This window comes from Hypanus sabinus, chromosome 19 (genome assembly GCF_030144855.1).
Source record: "Hypanus sabinus isolate sHypSab1 chromosome 19, sHypSab1.hap1, whole genome shotgun sequence".
In the NCBI taxonomy this organism is placed as follows: domain Eukaryota; kingdom Metazoa; phylum Chordata; class Chondrichthyes; order Myliobatiformes; family Dasyatidae; genus Hypanus; species Hypanus sabinus.
In genome coordinates this window covers 35,099,382-35,117,057 of record NC_082724.1, presented here as the reverse complement: position 1 = coordinate 35,117,057, position 17,676 = coordinate 35,099,382, and the positions used below count along the sequence as shown (strand labels likewise).

Here is a 17,676-nt window from a genome sequence, read left to right as displayed (position 1 = left end):
TCAGGCTGAAACCCTCCTTTGGGACATTTATTATTCAAGTATGCGTACAGATTCGTCCTCCCACAGACAGCCACAAAACAAAGAAACACCATGGAACCTGTTCAAGAAAACATCAAACAGCCAATGAGCAAAAAAGAGCAAATTGCATAAACGGCAAAAAGCAAGCAGAGAACACATATCATACATCAGACTGGGAGTTCAGTAGTATTCGATTTAGTTCAGTTCACAATCCCACTGCAGGCCGCAGGGCAAGGCATCTTTGCCAAAGTGTCACAGACCACATCAATCGCCCTGATCAAGCTGCTCAAAATAACAAAATAAAGAGTAAGTAGAATCCAGGAACATATGCAGCGTGAACCCCAATGTGCCCGAAAACAAGCCCGCAGCCTCTCTGATCAACCCTGCCAACATGGAACCCAAGACTCTTGCACTTTCCTCTGACAGCAGCTAGTGAGACGGAGAGAAAAACAGACAGATAGTGCTAAACACCCGCTGGTCTTCCACTCTCATCCTCATCAACTTCAACCTTGCTCTACGCTTCAATGGAGAGAAGTAATGGAGCCAGTCATGGGCTAGCACCCCGTCTCCAGGCCTTCTGGCTGCACACTCTGCTCCAAACCTTACTGAACTCCCTCAGAGACAGCAAAGTGCCAGATCACTCATTTGGCCCTGCAGTGCACCATCAAAACGTAAATCACAGTTTCCAATTGCACTCAGTTCAGTCATAGAATCATACTTGAAAGGGGAAGTAAAAGTTTCATGAACATTCTGCAGGACATCGCCTTTGATCATGTTGTTTACTGGTGCCACCTTGAAGATGTCCTTCAGGCAGAGTAAAGTTATGATGCGTCATAACTTTTCCCTTTATTGATTGCAGCACATGAGGCTGTTGTTAAACAATGTACAGTTGACCATGGTCATTAGTCCATAACAAAAATGGCAGAATCAGACTAAACAAAAAAGGCCAGACAATATAGAATGGAATATCTGAAATATGGATTTTACCTGCACTAAGTAACCAAAAGCAGCCAAGGTGTCTGTTGAGAGAAAAGGTTATTTCCAATGAGGCAATGAAACCATCCACACTCCTTGAACATTTGAAGAGAATATGCTCTAGTTAAGCAATCAAGATCCTGGCTTATTTTCAGTCACTTTGTGAACACTTTCAGAAAAGGAAAACCCTTTAAAACATGTTTGCCAGCACTTCACAGCAAAACAGTTATGGTCTGCATGCTTCATACATTTCATTGCTTATCACTAAATCTGGAAAGCACCATACAACTGGAGAACTGATTCTGCCAGCAGTAAGGGAGGTTCTGAGTACAGTTGTGCATAAGTCACCATATCAAATAAGTGAAGCAATTCTGCTCAGTGACAAACAAGAAAAGATCTGCAGATGCTGGAAATCTGAAAAACACACACAAAATGCTGGAGGAACTCAGCAGGTCAGGCAACATCTATGGAAAAGAGTAAACAGTCGATGTTTCAGCTCGAAACGTCAACTTTATTCTTTTCCTAGATGCTGCCTGGCCTGTTGAGTTCCTCCAGCATTTTGTGTGTGTTTCTCTGCTCAGCAACAACTCTGTTCAAAGACGAGTGGAGAATGTGGTAGACACACACACTTTCAACAGAATTTGCTCTGCCGTTGGATGAGCTAACCTTCCCAGGCAAAACTCCTTTGCTTCTTGGTTATATTCACTTCATAAAAGATGAAAGCATAGATCGAGAGCTGTTATTTGCAAGTAGATGAGAAACAAATACAAAGAAAGAGTCAATATTTTAGGTTGTTCAACAATTTTTCAAAAAAAAGACGTTCCACTCACCAACATTCTTGCTTGTGCAACAGGCGGGGCACCATCAATGACAAGACACCCTGTGAGGTAATAACTTCCCTGGAAAAAGCTGTAACTAACATATTTGCCATTCACTGTGTAATTCACAGGTGACATCTTGTCACAAAAAACCTAAGTGATCAGCTGCACAATTCATTAAATACTATTTTCACAGTGGTCAATAAAATCAATTCCCATGCTCTCAATTCTTGACTATTTCGAGTGCTTTGTATTGAGAATAATGAATAGTTTGAATGTTTACTGTTGCATATAGAAGTCAGTTGGCTCTAAAAAGGAAATTGCCAGATGCACTTTAAGTGCTTTTTGAAACTCTGATAAAATTCTTTGAAACCTCGAATGCTTCATTCAGAAATTAGTTGAAGAATATTAGGTGTGACGTTGCTTATTTGTCAGAGTTATTCACAATGTTTAATTAAATTAGTCTTCTATTGCAAGGAAATGATGTAAATCTTATCAAAATCACACCAGTCATCTCCACGTTTCTGCCCAACCCTATTTAACTGCAACATTGACCATCGTGACCTTCTCCAATTTTCAAGTATCTTTGAGTTGGAAGAGAAAGAAAGAATACCAGCTGATGATCGTCTAGTATACTGTGCCCACCTGGGTGAGCTGCATAAAGACACGTCAGAGAGATTTCGGGATCTTCTCCAACCTAAATTCCAGATTGGGTAATAAATCCATTCCTGAACACTTGTAATGAGGATTAACAGGAAGGATGGAGGAAGATCAGATCTTGCTACAAAATGACTTTGAGCTGAAGCTGAGGTACAAAAAAATCATATCAACTCTTCTGGTTGCAGAAATAAATCTCTGAATGTTATCCTGCACTGTGGAAGAAGGTCAAAATGTTCTTTATTGCCTTTCCAACATCATATTTAGTGAACTGCCATTTCAGTGCAGCCATCCAACTTCTTTCAAAGTAATGTAACAGACTGCAAATTACTGAATGCGGGGCTCTATGATTCTTTCTTGGTGACGTTGAAAAGCTGATTTCACTGCAACGACTTCGATCTCATTGGACTACAAACTTACACTCCAAAATTACAGATGAAAATTGTTTTTTTTACTGTAATTAAATAAAGAAATAATTTTATTTGTAGCTTTAATTAGATTTGTCCTCTGTTTCGCAGAATCCCGGTTAACCCCTTCCATACCGGATGCAGCAATCCAGATCGACGGGTTTACTACACGCCGCCAGGATAGATCTACAGAGTCTCTCAAAAGCAGAGGTGGAGGAATGCACCTCATGATCATCTCTTCTTGGTGCACAAGTATATCAGTGCTGTCCCAATTCTGCTCACCAGACCGGGAATATCTAGCAGTAAAGTGCCGTCCTTTTTACCTACCACGGGAACTCTCTAGGGTGATTTTGGTAGTTTATATTCCACCTCAGGCCAATGTCAAGCAGGCTTTAGATGATCTGAGTAATGGGATCAACATGCACAAAACAGCGCACCTTAACGCCTTCACCATTGTTTTGGGAGATTTTAACCAGGCCAGTCTGAAAAAATCACTAAGCACATTGGTTCAGTTTAGGACTCATTATGAGAATAAACTGAGGGTTGGGGAGGGGGGTGGAGTCATCGAAGTGCGCACACTCAGCACAATAACAGCACAGTGTCGAGACAATGTGTGTGTGCGTGTGTAAAAACGCATTTGTGTAACGACTGCGCTTACTAAGCGTTCTCTGTCATATACCTTAACTACATCCCTTCCCACTCTGTCACTTAAAAGGATGACTTTCCCTTCTTTCAGCCATTCTAACTCTGCCACATCTGTACCCATGATGGGGTTTTCCCCTCCATCATATCTGAAATGTCCTTTTCTTTCAGGAAACAGAGCAGCCCACCCAGCCCCCACCACTGCTATTAATGCAGCTCTCACCAGTATCTCTTCTATTTCTCAAATGTCTGCCCTCACCTCATCGCTCCAGACACAACAGGGATAGAGTTCCCTTGTCCTCACCTACCATCCCACAGCTACTCATTCAACATATCATTCTCCACAACTTCTGCCATCTCCAGCTTTTTCCCTTCCACTTTCCACAGTGTTCATTCACTGCCCATCCCTCCCCACCGGTTCTCCACCAGGCACTTATCCAAGCAACCACGCCAAGTGTTACACCTGGCCGTACACCTCTCCCCTCAGCACCATTCCTGACCCCAGACAGGTGAGGCAGCTGGTCACATGTGAATCCATCAGTGTCGCATGTTGCATCTGGTTCTCAGGTGTGACCCCCTCTGCATGAGCAAGTACCAACACATGTTGTGGAATTGCTTTGGCAAGCACCTTTGTATCAATTCACCATAGAAACCATCCTGTTTGGAATGATAATGGCTTGGTATGGCAATTGCTCGGTCTGTGACCACACAAAACTGCACGGAGCTGTGAACACAGCTCACCTCATCACCTCATCATGCAAACAAGCTTTCCCTCCATGATCCCCGCCTATTCTTCATGCTACCTTGGTAAAGTGTCGAGCATAATCAAAGGCCCCACCCACCCCAGGCACTCTCTCTTCTCCTCTTTTCCATTGGGCAGGGGATACTAAAGCCTGCAAGCACACACTACCAGGGCCAAGAACAACTTTACTCCGATGTTGTAAGATTTTTAAATGGCTCACTAGTAAGATTAGATGGACTCCTGACCTCACAATCTACCTTGTTATGGCCTTGCACCTTACTGCTTTGCAACATTTTCTCTGCAGCTGTTCCACTTTATTCTGCATTGTTATTGTTTACCTTATTCTACCTGGGTAATAATTTGATCTGTACAAACAGTTTGCAAGAAAAACTTTTCACTGCGTCTCAGTACATGTGACGATAATAAACTAATTACAGTTCCAATTCCGTCTGCCATATCAGCCACTCCCGGTGGCAGCCATTTTCATTCCCACACTGGCACGTCTGTCCGCAGGCATCTCCACTGCCAGGTCGAGACTAGGTGCAGATTTCTCTGACTTCTGATATTCCTCTGTCTCCCCCCACTTTATTTGCACTTATCCCACCAGCCACATCATATCTTCCCTCTTCCACCCACCCTCTTGATCTCCCAATTACCCAGAGATTCCTCCCTCCTGTCCCCTTCCTCACCTCCTTCCTTTTATTTGGTGGTCTACTGTCCTCTCCTATTAGATCTGACCTGCTTCAGCCCTATATCTCTTCCACATATCACCTCCCAGCTTCTTACTTCATTCCTACACTGCACCTCCCCTATCAACCCAGCTTCCCCCTCTCACCGGGGTCTACCTACGGCCCACCAACTCTTGCTCTACCCCTAAACTCTCCTTTATATCCTGGCTGTCTCCCTCTCTCTTTCCAAAGTTGATGAAGGGTCTTCATCTGTAATATTAACTGTTCATTTCCCTCCATGGATGCTGTCTGACCCACTGAGTTCCTCCAGCATTTTGTGCATGGCTCCAATTAGTGGATCTCCAACCTCTCTCTGCAAATACACAGGACAGGGACACATCCCACTCAATAAGGTTTCTCCCAGTGACGTCAAGTAATATTCTATCCTCCTTCAAAATGACCAATTCTTATCACATTTTTATTAATATCTCTGATAGACTGTAGTGTACTTGTGTAGACTGCTGTGACTGGCAGAGGTTACCTATCAGTGTGCTTTCCATCACTGCATTTACAACCTACAGCAAAAAATGCCATTGGAATTATTGGACAACTAATCTTTACGGTAATATTAGAAAATAACAAGCAATTATGCAAAAATGAGACAATCCAGATGTTGGAAAGCTGTAAGTGAGAAAATGCTAGAATCACTCTGCATCAGACAGCATTGCAGATGGAAAGACAGGATGTTTGGTCTATGATATTTTGCAGGAATTCAGTAAGAGCTTGATCTGATGTGCTGCAGAATCGAAACCCTTTTCTCTAAGTTTGCAGTGGTCAGGAGTGCTGTATTCTAACTTGCCTTTGCACTGAGCTGGAGCAATTCTTTACCTGAAGTGGGCGTGGTTGGGTTTGATCAGGCCTCTCCAGAGGGGAGGAGTTCATGTGGTCACACACGTGGTTTTAAGAGCCAGAATGGAACCTAACTCCTGAGTTGAGCTGCCATCTGATTTTACAATCAAAGCTGTTTTTGACCTTGCAAAGGTGCCAACATAAATGAAATTTTTGGAACAATTGATGACAGAACTTCTGATGAGAGGTGACCTGATAGAGGAGTACAAGATAACGAAAGGCACTGATCATGTGGATAGTCAGAGGCCTTTCCCCAGGGCTGAAATGGCTAGCATGTGAGGGCATATTTTTAAGGTGCTTGGAAGTAGGCACAGAGGAGATGTCAGGGGTAAGTTTTCTGAACACAGAGAGTGGTGAGTGTGTGGAATGGGCTGCCAGAGGTGATGGTGGAGGTGGAAACGATAGGGTCTTTTAAAAGACTTCTGGGTGGATACACGGATCTTAGAAAAATAGAGGGCTATGGGTGAGCCTAGGCATTTTTAAGGTAGGGACATGTTCGGCACAGCTTTATTGGCTGAAGGACTTGTATTGTGCTGTAGGTTTTCTATGTTTCTATGTTTCTGCTTATATTATACTTCTCAAAATCTTAAGTCATTCAGAAGTGCTTTATAATCAAACAACCAAATGTTGCTGGCGATAAAATTCAAAAGCCAATCATAGGGACAAACAATCAGCCTTCAAGGAGATCCCTCACGGGCAGTAAGTTCCACCTCACCTGAGTTCCTGCTCTTTGATTTGATTGTTTTCTCAGTTTCCTACATGAAAGTGCCCATTCTTACTCAGTCGTGCTGTCTCTGGTGCTAGGAGCCTTCCAGTATCTCTCCCTCTCTAAAGAAAAAAGAACGAAGAATGCTGGAAATCTGAAATTTAAAGGAAAAGTGCCGGAGATACTCTCCAGGGCAGGCAGCATCTGCAGGAAGAGGAACAGTGAATGCTTTAGGTTGATGCTTCTTCGTCAGAGCAATGAGAGGAAGGAAATGAAAAGCATTTTAAATTTGTGCAGTGTAGGGGAGGGGCAGTGAAAAAAAAGATTTTCTGGAAGATACTGACACCAGTGATGATGTGCTAAAAACAGTAGGAAAGGGAAAGTGAGAGCAAGAGAGAGGAGGTAAAGGGAGGGAGAGGGAGGAGAGAAAGAGAGATGAGAGATAAGAGGGAGGTAAGAGATGTCAGAAAGATAGAAAGGAATCAGACTGAACACTGAAGCTTGTCTCTAACAGCTGATTAAATGAAACTGTTAAACTTGCTGTTGAGTATTTCTGCTTATTGAGTTCTAATCCTCTTTTTAAAAAGTTTCAACAGAACCTATGAACTTATATACATTCAGTGGCCACTTTATTAGGTATCTCCTGTATGTTTGTGGTCTTCTGCAACTATATCTCATCTACTTCAAGATGCCAGTAACTCAAATAACCGCGTGTTACAATAGCGGTATGCAGAAAAACTTTGCTGAACGCACAACGTTTGGCATGTTGTGTATTCAGAGATGCACCTTCTGCACACCACTTCGTTGCCATTTTATTAGGTACACCTGTTCACCTGCTCATCGATGCAGATATCTCATCAGCCAATCATGTGACAGCAACTACATAAAAACATGCAAACATGGTCAAGAGGCTTAGTTATTGTTCAGACCAAACATCAGAATGGTGAAGAAATGTGATTCATTTGGCTTTGACTGTGAAATGATTGTTGGTGGCAGACGGGCTGATCTGCCGGGATTTTTAGAGTTTACAGAAAATGGTGTGTAAAATAAAAAAACATTTTGTGAGCAGCAGTTCTGTGTCCAAAAATACCTTGTTCGTGAGCGAGGTCAGAGGAGAATGGCAGGACTAGTTCAAGGTGACAGGAAGATGACAGTAACTCACATAACCATGTGTTACGAAGTGGTGTGCAGAAGAGCATCTGTGAATGCACAACATGTCAAACCTTAAAGTGAATGGGCTTCAGCAGCAGAATACCACACCAGGTTCCACTCCTGGACCTAATAAAGTGGCCACTGAGTGTACTGTCTCTCCAGAACTTCCAACAAAACACTGCAACCACAAGAATAGTTAAAACAGCCTTAAAGTCATAATTATTGTTCATAACCAATATTGTGTGTTGGAGCAATGTCAGTAGATATTCAGAAATAGCTTCTTGTGGCAATTTCAGAGCAGTCAACAGAGCAATTATACTAAAATTAATTTAATATTTTCCCTTTCTCAAAAATACATACATCTTAAATGCTCTGATGAAAAACTTCAATGAAGTTTCTATCAGCTGCATCTAATAATGTTTTGCCTTCTTCTAAAGCATTCTGTTTGGATTATTCTTTCCCTTCCGTTCATACGTCTTATGTAATAAGCACAAAATAGCATCATAAAATCTAAACTTTAGGGAAAAAAAGTCAAGCCACAGAAAAGGACACTTTAAGCAAAGGTCTTAGACCAGCCGGATGCTGACACTAAATATATCATCTTAGAAGTTGTTACAGTCGTTCCAAATTGTAACATCTGTTGCTAACAATAAGCATCTGTTTTTTGATCCTCCAAACATGAAGGATTCCTGTTCTTACTTCCTGTGTTTCCAGAGTAGAGCAAGCCTTATCAATAGTTACCCGTTCCTTATTTCCCACCGGATGTGACTCTCGGTGTTCCTGTGACCTTAGGGAAATACTTAAAAAGAACGAGTTGAAGTTGTTCCTGCAGCTGTAGGCAAATTTAGCTAACACACATTCTCATAACAGCTGCGATCTTTCCTTTTCTTAGTCAAGTATATACAAAACATTGCCATGCTCATAGAAAACACGTGCCGAGTTCACAATACTCCACTAAATTGGCATCAGTATTCCAAGGTAAGGGAGGAGAAATCATCTGGGATCTTTGGTTGTGGTCACAATCTAATTATCCTTTCCTGTAAAACAGTGGTTCTCAAAATGGGCAGTACTGCCATCTCTGGGGGCAGTGGGAGTTTCCAGGAGAGTGATAAAGACCAAGGAGAGAGTGAGGAGGGGTAGCTGAGGGATTAAAGGCTTAACTTAAGAAATTAATTAATTATTATTATAAGCATTTGATACTCTACATTGGTGAAACCTGCCATAAATTGGGGTGCAGCGTCATTGAAAACCTCCACTCCTTCTGCCAAAAGCAGAAATTCTCAGTGGCCAAGCATTTTAATTCTGAGTCCCATTCCAGTTCAGACATCTCTGTCTATGGCCTCCTCTTTTGTCATGATGAGGCCACCCTCAGAGTGGAAAAGCAACACCTTATATTCCACCTGGTAGCCTCCAACCTGATGGCATGAATATCAATATCTCCTTCCGGTTAAAAAAATCTGCTCCCCCTCCATTCTTTTTCTATTCCTTACTCTGGCCTCTTACCTCTTCACACCTACCTATCACCTCACACTCCGTCCCCTCTCCTTCCTTTTCTCCTCTGGTCCACTCCCCTCCCCTGACAAGTTCACTTACCTTTCCTACCCACCTGGCTTCACCTATCATCTTCTAGCCATCCCCTCCCCACCCCCCCACCCCACACACACACATTTTTATTCTGTCATCCTCCCCCTTCCTTTCTAGTCCTGAAGAAGGGTCTAGGCCCGGAACGTCAACTGTTTAGACATTTCCATAGATATTGCCTGATCTGCGGAATCCCTCCAGCTTTTTGTTTCTGTTGCTTTGATCCTTGCTACCTCATTAGATTACAAAGATCACGTAATCATCTCATCACTTGCTAACCCACCATTCTCTTAGACATTGCTCAAAGCTCATTGTGATATTTCTGTATTTGGAATATCATGAGATATCAGGACTGAATAAACTGTGTTACTTCCAGACCAGGATCCTGATTTTGCCGTTCATTACTGTATTACAGTGTAAGCCAGTACGATTCCCATACTCTAGTCATGCAGTGATGCAATTCCTGTGAATTAGGGTGTGGCATTCAATAGGTTAAAGTTCATTATGTCCTTTCAAATGGCCTTGACCGCATTTCTCTAGCATTTCACAGCCCAGCCAAGATATTGCTGCCCCACTTTATGTACCTTCAAGCAGAGAGTCAGTTTTGCCTGAGTTACTAAGGTGTCACAACTTTCCCCTTTATTAATCACAGAGCTTGAGTTTGGACTGACTCAATAGGTGACTGACCATGGTCATTAATCCATAACAAAAATGGCAGAAACAGGCCAGACAAAAACAAAGTGTAGATAGTATAGTGTGGAGTATCTGAAATATGGAATAATACCAGCACCAAGAAACCAACGGCAGCCAGTGTGCCTGGTTTTTTTTTCCAAATGAGGCAATGAAACCATCTGGGCTCCTCGAACATTTGATGAGAATACACCCCGACAAAGCAAACTTGGCTTATTTTCAGTCACTTTGTGAAAACTTTCAGAAATGCAAAACACTTCAAAACATATTTGCCAGCATTTCGCAACAAAACATTGATAATTTCCAAGCTTTATACAACATTTCATTGCTCATTGCTGAATCTGGAAAGCCCGATACAATTGAAGAAGAACAGATTCTGCCAGCAATAAGGGAGGCTCTGGGTATGGTTTTGCATAAGTCACCAGGCGAAATAATTAAACTGATTCCATTCTGTGGCAGCTCTGTTCAAAATGAATAGGAGAAATGTCTGAGAGTGTGGAAGACAGACTGTGTAACATGCTTAGGACAACAGGATTTGCCCTGCAGTTGGATGAGTCAACTTTGCCAGGCAACGAATCTTTGCTTCATGTTTGCTTCATAAAAGTTGAAAGCACAGTTCAAGAGTTGTTATTTGAAAGGGGACTAGAAACAGATCTGAAGGGGGAGTCAATGTTTCAGATTTTTGAGCAGTTTTTCAAAGGGAAGTACATTTTGCTCACCAACATTTTTGTTTGTGCAACAGATGAAGCACCATCAACGTCACAACACCACTCCGAGGTTTTTGCTTTCTTGAAAAAAGCTGTATCTAACATATATATGACACGCTGTGTAATTCAGACGAGACCTTGTCACAAAAAAGCTAAGTGGTCAGCTGCACAAATCATTAAACACTGTTATCATAGTGGTGAATAAAATCAGGTCCCACGCTCTCTATTGCTGTTGCACACAGAATTCAGATGGTTCACAAAGGAAACTGACAGAGATGCTTTTACATGCTTTTTGAAACTGTGATAAAGTTTTTCTGAGGACTCAAATGCTTCATTAAGTCATCAAGTCAAGACTGTTAGGCCTAGCACTGCTTACTTGTCTGAATTGTAAAGTTCTTCAATTGCAAGGAAGTGATGTGAATCTCAAGGTCAAAACAGTCATCTTCACATTTCTGTCCAAGTCAACCCTACTTATGTGCAACATCAGCATGGAGACCTTTTCCAATTTTTGAGCATCTCTGAGTTGGAAGAGAAAGAAGTACCAGGTGATGGTCTTCAGGTATAATGTGCCCACCTGGGTGAGCTGCATAAAGACATGCCAGAGAGATTTCAGGATCTTCTCTCAATCTAAATTCCAGACTGGGTAATAAGTCCATTCCTGAACACTTGTAATGGGGAATTTACAGGAAGGATGGTGGAAGAATTGATCTCACTACAAAATGACCGAGCGGAAGCCAAGGTTCAAAAAATCAGATCAACACTTGTGGTTGCAGAAAGAAATCTCTGAAGACTATCCAGCACTGCGGAAAAAGACCAAGATGTTATTTACTCCCTTCCCAGTATCACATTTACTGGAGTAATGTTTCAGTGCAGTCACCCAACTGCAGGTTGCTGAATGTGGGAATCTGACCCTCCTTCTGGTGACATCAACCTAATGTTTAGAAGCTGATATCACTGCACCAAGTCCATCCAGCTCTTAGAAAAGTGAAAAGCAATGAAGGAGTGAATACTGTAATTAAGTAAAGAAATAATTTTATTATTATCCTCATCAGGACACTCTCAGCCTTGAAGAACGGTCTCGACCCAAAACATCGAGTGTTTACGCTGTTCCGTAGATACTGCCAGTCCTGCTCGGTTCCTCCAGTATTTTATGTGTCATGCTTTGGATTTCCAGCATCTGCAACTTTTCTTGTTTTAATAATTTTATTTGTTGTTTAAATAGATTTGAATAAATTTTGCAATTATTTGCTCTGCTTTGAATTTGCAGTTCATATTTTCTTTCACTGTGTACCGTAAATCAAAATTGTTTATAGCTTTCATGTAGTGGCCAGAAAGGGAGTGGGGAGTGTCTGAGAGCCAAGGGGGCAATAACCCAAACATATTTAGGAATGACTGCTGCACGTGGAAGTCAGCTAAAGACAAAATGAAGTTTGGCTCTGATATTCTCTCCCCCATCCTATCTGAGTTCATACCTTAAGACAACAAATATGCAAAGCCAATAGGAAAACCTCACTCCAGTGTCACCAACATAGAGGGCTTGGACACTTCTAAAGCATTTCAACATACTCATGTTTTTTAACATCATCAACCTGATCCTTATACATGGTGGGGATATTCTATGAGCCAATCTCTGGCTACTGCCAAGGATGTCCTTGATGCAAAAACAGCATTCTGACCAATTCACAGCAACTGAACATCTGCCTTTCACACTTAGAAAAAAGAAAAGCAAGTGTGCTTTTATAATTTTGCCAATATCATCATATTCAAAGAGGCTAAGGATGCAGTCATGGAGTTACAGAGTCATAGAAAACTGTAGCACAGAAACAGACCCTTTGGCCCATTCCGTCTATGCAGAACCATTTAAACTGCCTATTTCCATCAACATGCACGTGGACTACAGTCCTCCATACCCATACATCTGTGTACCTGTCTAAACTTCCCTTGAACATTAAAATCAAAATTGCATCCACCACTTGTGCTGTCAGCTTATTCCACACTCTCACCATTCTCTAACTGAAGAAGTTTCCCCTCATGTTCCCCTTAAACATTTCACCTTTCACCCTTAACCCATGACTTTTAGATGTAGTTTCATTCAACCTCAGTGGAAAGAGCCTTTTTGCAATTACCCTATCTATTCCCCTCATAATTTTGCATGCCTCTATCAAATCTCCCCTCAATCTTCTACACTCTAGAGAATAAATTCCTAACCTATTCAACCTTTCCTCATAACTCAGGTCCTCCAGTCCCTGTAACATCCTCATAAATTTTCTCTGAACTGTTTCAACCTCATTTACATCTTCTCTGTAGGTAGGTGACCCAAAACTGCACACAATACTCCATATTAGGCCTCACCAACGTTTTATACAACTTCAACATAAATCCCAACTCCCGTACTCAATATTGTGATATTTGAGGGCCAATGTGCCAATGACCCTATCAACCTGTGGCACCACTTTCAATGAATTGTGGACATGTATTCCCAGATCCCTTTGTTCCACAGCACTCCACGGTGCTCTACTGCTCACTGTTTAAGGTCAATACTGGTTGGTCCTCTCAAAGTTCAACACTTCACACTTTTCTGCATTATATTCTATCTACCAATGTTCACACTGCTTTTCCAGCTTGTCCAGATCCCACAACAAGGCTTGATTGCCTTCCTTGCTGACCACTACTCCCCCAATCTTGATGTCATCGGCAAGCTTGTTAATCCAGTTAACCACATTACCATACAGATTGTTGATATAAACAATAAGCAACAATGGACCCAGCTACAATCCCTGTGGCACCCTCCAGTCAGAGAGGCAACCATTTGCATTCTCTGGCTGCTCTCACAAAGCCAGTGTGTAATGCAATTTATCAGTTTATCTTGAATGCCAGGTGGCCACACCTTCTGGACCAACCTCCCATTCAGCACCTTGTCAAATACCTTCCTAAAGTCCATGTAGATAACATACCTCCACCAACCTTACTGATAACATACTCAAAAAACTGTATAAGATTGGTTAGACATGACCTACAACACATAAAGCCATGCAGACAATCCCTGGTCAATCCCTGTCTATCCATATACTTACAGTATATATCCAGTATCTAAGAATACCTTTCAATAATTTTCCCACTATTGATGTCAGGCTCCTGGTTTATTCTTAGAGCGTTTCTTAAATAGCAGAACAACATTAGCTATCCTCCAATCCTCCAGTACCTCACCTGTCGCTAAGGATGATTTAATTATCTCTGCTATGACCCCTGCTGTTTCTGTACTTTCCTCCCATAGAGTCTGAGGAAATATCTTGTCAGGCCCTGGGGATTTGTCCACTCTGATTTGTCTCAAGACCGTAAACACCTCCTCCTCTGTAATCTGTACAGGGTCCATGACCTCACTGCTAATTTGCCTCACCTCTGTAGACTCTGTGTCCATCACCTGAGTAAATGCAGATGCAAAAAAATCCATTTAAGATCTCCCCCATCTCTTCTGGCTCCATGCATGGATTACCATTCTGATCTTCCATTTTTGCAATCCTTTTGCTCTTATCATATCTGTAGAACCCCTCAGGATTCTTCTTCACCTCTGCTGATAGAGCTCTGCTGGAGTAACCTCATATCTTCTTTTAACCCTCCTGATTTCTTTCTTAAGTGTTCTCTTACGTTTCTTATACTCCTCAAACAACAAATTTGTTCCTATCTGCCTGTACCAGCTATGCACCTCCATTCTTTTTTCTTAACCAGGCCCTCCAAAAATGTCTAGGAAGTCCAGAAAGTTACCAGCTTTCTATTAGTAGAACCTGCACAAAACAATTCATTTTCACTTAAGAAGGGAATATTTTTGTTGTGCCCATGATGGAACAACAATATCGTGGGCCTGAAAAGAAACAGATGAAGCCGTCCTGATGGTGGGCATTTACATTTTGATCATTGGACAGAGTGTAAAGAGAAATCTACTTTGAAACGTGCCATGATCTATGATACTTTATTTGCTGCAATTCTTTGGCTCCTGGCAATGAAGCAGCCAAATCAAATCCAGCAGACAAATATGTAGAAAAAGACATTAAAATGAATGTGTCTGGGCACAAAACAAAGAATAGAAACATAGAACAAAGAATGATCAGATTCTTTTGATTCACCTAAAAACAGACGAGGAAGAAGTTTGTAAGCAAAACCAATAAACTTCCAGGGACAAAACCCTACACCTCTATGCAAAAACAAAGGGGGCAGTCTAGATTAACAAATCTAGAAAGAAATATGTTTAATCACCATGGGTCGACAAGGTGTGAGCAAGAACTCGGCTGGAAAGGCTCAGTCCTAGTTGCAATATAATTGTCTTGAGTTAAGAGGAAATCGTCCTATAAATGTTAAAGACTACTTCAAATCTCTTCTTTCCTCAAGGCACATATAAGACAGCTTGAGTCTACCCTTGGGCTCAGCATGCATCAGGAATAGACCTTATATAACTGTGTTGTTGCAAGAAAAAAATCATGCATAACAGGCACCTCCCTGTGTAGCTTTTATTGACCTGTATAAGGCCTAGTATATTCAGCAGGAGTGCATTGACAAGGCCATCCATAAAAGGATATGTATCTTTTATTGATGAAAGCAAAAAGATTACTAATCAGCAAAGGTAACGATATATACCAAGGATGTATCTGAGTACTCACCAGCTTTGACTTTTCCTTCTCAAGCATGCGTTTGTCATCTGTCTACTGTGCTGACTGAGTTAAAGATCAATAGCAGTTTGTTCAACATTAGTTAATACATAACAAAAGACATTGTACCCAGCTAACTCTACAGATCTGCTCTTTACATGAGATGAACTAGAGCTCAAGTTGAACAAGTTCTCTAATAGATGCGCTGAGCTGCGGATGATAGTTGCTATTAAGAAAGCAGTTGTCACATCCTAGGACTTGAACATCCTGCTCTAAATTCCAGCAAACAATGGAACTCACAACACAAAGATTTAGTTAACTATACTCTTATCAATTCACTTTGCTCTGATAAACAGAAGGATATAAAGAGCAAAACTTCTATATTTTAGTAAACCTCAGTCAAATGCTTTGGATTATCAGACTGCTAACCCTGACTAGCTGGCCTCAACATTCTTCTTTACAGCTGCAAACCCTGAGGCAGCAAGGAGACAGAAAATCTCCCACCTTTGCAACCTCAGAAAATTCCTGTCGGTGACTTGAAACCAATGGTCCTCCGACAACAGTACCCTCAAGGGAAATGGACCATACTCTTTGTAGACAATTCTGGACACTTGCAAGCTTTCTGGCTGAGCCACATGGATTACAGCCTTTAATTTTGTCTGCCCAAGGTCATTCTCCATGGTCAACTCAAAATCATTGTTGTAATACAGAGGAAGGCTAAAACTTCACTACGGCAACAGAGTCAAGCACGTGATCAGGAGATCAGCAATGCTTGATAATGGCGTTCGAAGTCCTTGGTGGTTGGGAGAGCTGTACCCATGATGGCTGAGCCTATCAGTCTCTGCAGCTTCTGCTGTCTCTGTGCTTTGGAGTTCTTATACCAGACCATAGTGCAACCACTCAGAATGTTTCCAAGCTGTGGGTAGGTGTCACAAGAAATGTTATACATCCTGACTTAATTGACCTTGTCTTAAAAGAAGGTAGCGCAAGTTTTTACTTTAACTAATTTCAGAGTTATCCGTGCTCTCAGAAAGCTGGCACGGTGCTATTGTTGAGTCATCTTTGATTCATTGGGAGTGTATATGAGGCTGTACAAGAAGCATCTCCAAAGATCTTTTTGTCAATCATCCTTGATGACCAAGCATCACACAGCATCAGCGCATGAGGGGGCTTGTCACATGACCTCCACCCTGCACCAATGACCAAGGGCAGTGCAGAGTTCTGTAGAGACCCACCTCACCAAGTGCTTTCAGGAGCTTGCAGTAAGCAGCAAGTGCTGCACAGTAAGTGATCGCAAACGATGGGGAGGTCACGGACAGAGGTCCAATCGGATGGTGCAGCTGAATTGTCCTTGCAGCCCCATTATTCGACGCTGAGCAGTCACCACCTCAGATCCAAGAAAAACAGAGTGAAAGTATGTCTTCCTCAATTACTGTCGAAGAAAAGGAAGAAGCTGAAGGATGAGTTATGATGGTGTTGAAAGGAGGAGAAAGTTTCACGAGATGACTAGCCTGTTGCTGCCACTAATTTTCAAAGTACCTATGGTTCTGGTGGAAGAAAATTTGGATAAAATAAAAAATGGGCCACTTACCTTATCCCAGCAGGAGTGATTGGATAAAATAACTTGCTTTGTCTGTTACTGTTGGAGTTTATTTTTACTTTTGGTACAGTTGCTCCCGCAGTGAATTTATAAGACTATTCAAGTTAGTTCTTTTCCAACAGGCATGCTATTACCCTCAGACATTCGACTGCATTTTGATTGAGCGGCAAAGGGAAAGATTGAAAGAACTGCATGAGAATTATTCTACATAGCCATCTCTGAAATGCGTTTCAATCCTCGTCACAGAAACGAAAAATTATAAAATGACAAATTATTTCTTTTTTCTTCTGTCGTGAGAGCTGGCACAAAACCAGAAAAAAACAGAGTGTACCTGCAAATGATTATAAATCTCACACCTTCAAATGTTCGCTCTGCATCATCCATGTCTTAAAGCTGCTCATTTTGGAATGATTGATTTTGCAAAGCATACATGCTAGCAACGGTTGTTATAGAGGCAAGAAAATCAGCACCTGTCACTCAGATTCTCACCAAAAATTCATCAACTGATAACACGCTGCTGATCACTGAATCTTAACAAATGTTGGGTCGATTATGAACAAATGATCAACGAGCAGCACAAAGAATGGATTTATCTTCCATTTCATTTGTCTGTATATACAAAACGTCTGCAGTGTTCTTTGACTGAACAAACAGAGCAGACAGAAAGCAGGCACAATAAGCTAATTCTATTTAAACCATTGGTTTGTAATGTAACCCTCTCACCGGGGCTCGTCTACAAACTTGGCTCGTTAGCTAGCTGCTAA

At 41.7% G+C, this 17,676-nt stretch overlaps 1 long non-coding RNA gene across 1 annotated transcript in view; it reads right to left on the bottom strand.

Annotated features, from left to right (window-relative positions):
* LOC132377877 (uncharacterized) overlaps positions 1–15,364 on the bottom strand; it is a 29,865-nt gene extending 14,501 nt beyond the window's left edge. Inside the window, exon 1 of the long non-coding RNA XR_009506824.1 lies at positions 15,325–15,364. This is a non-coding gene — a long non-coding RNA (uncharacterized LOC132377877). The remainder of the gene's footprint in view (positions 1–15,324) is intronic.
* Positions 15,365–17,676: the final 2,312 nt, after the last annotated feature.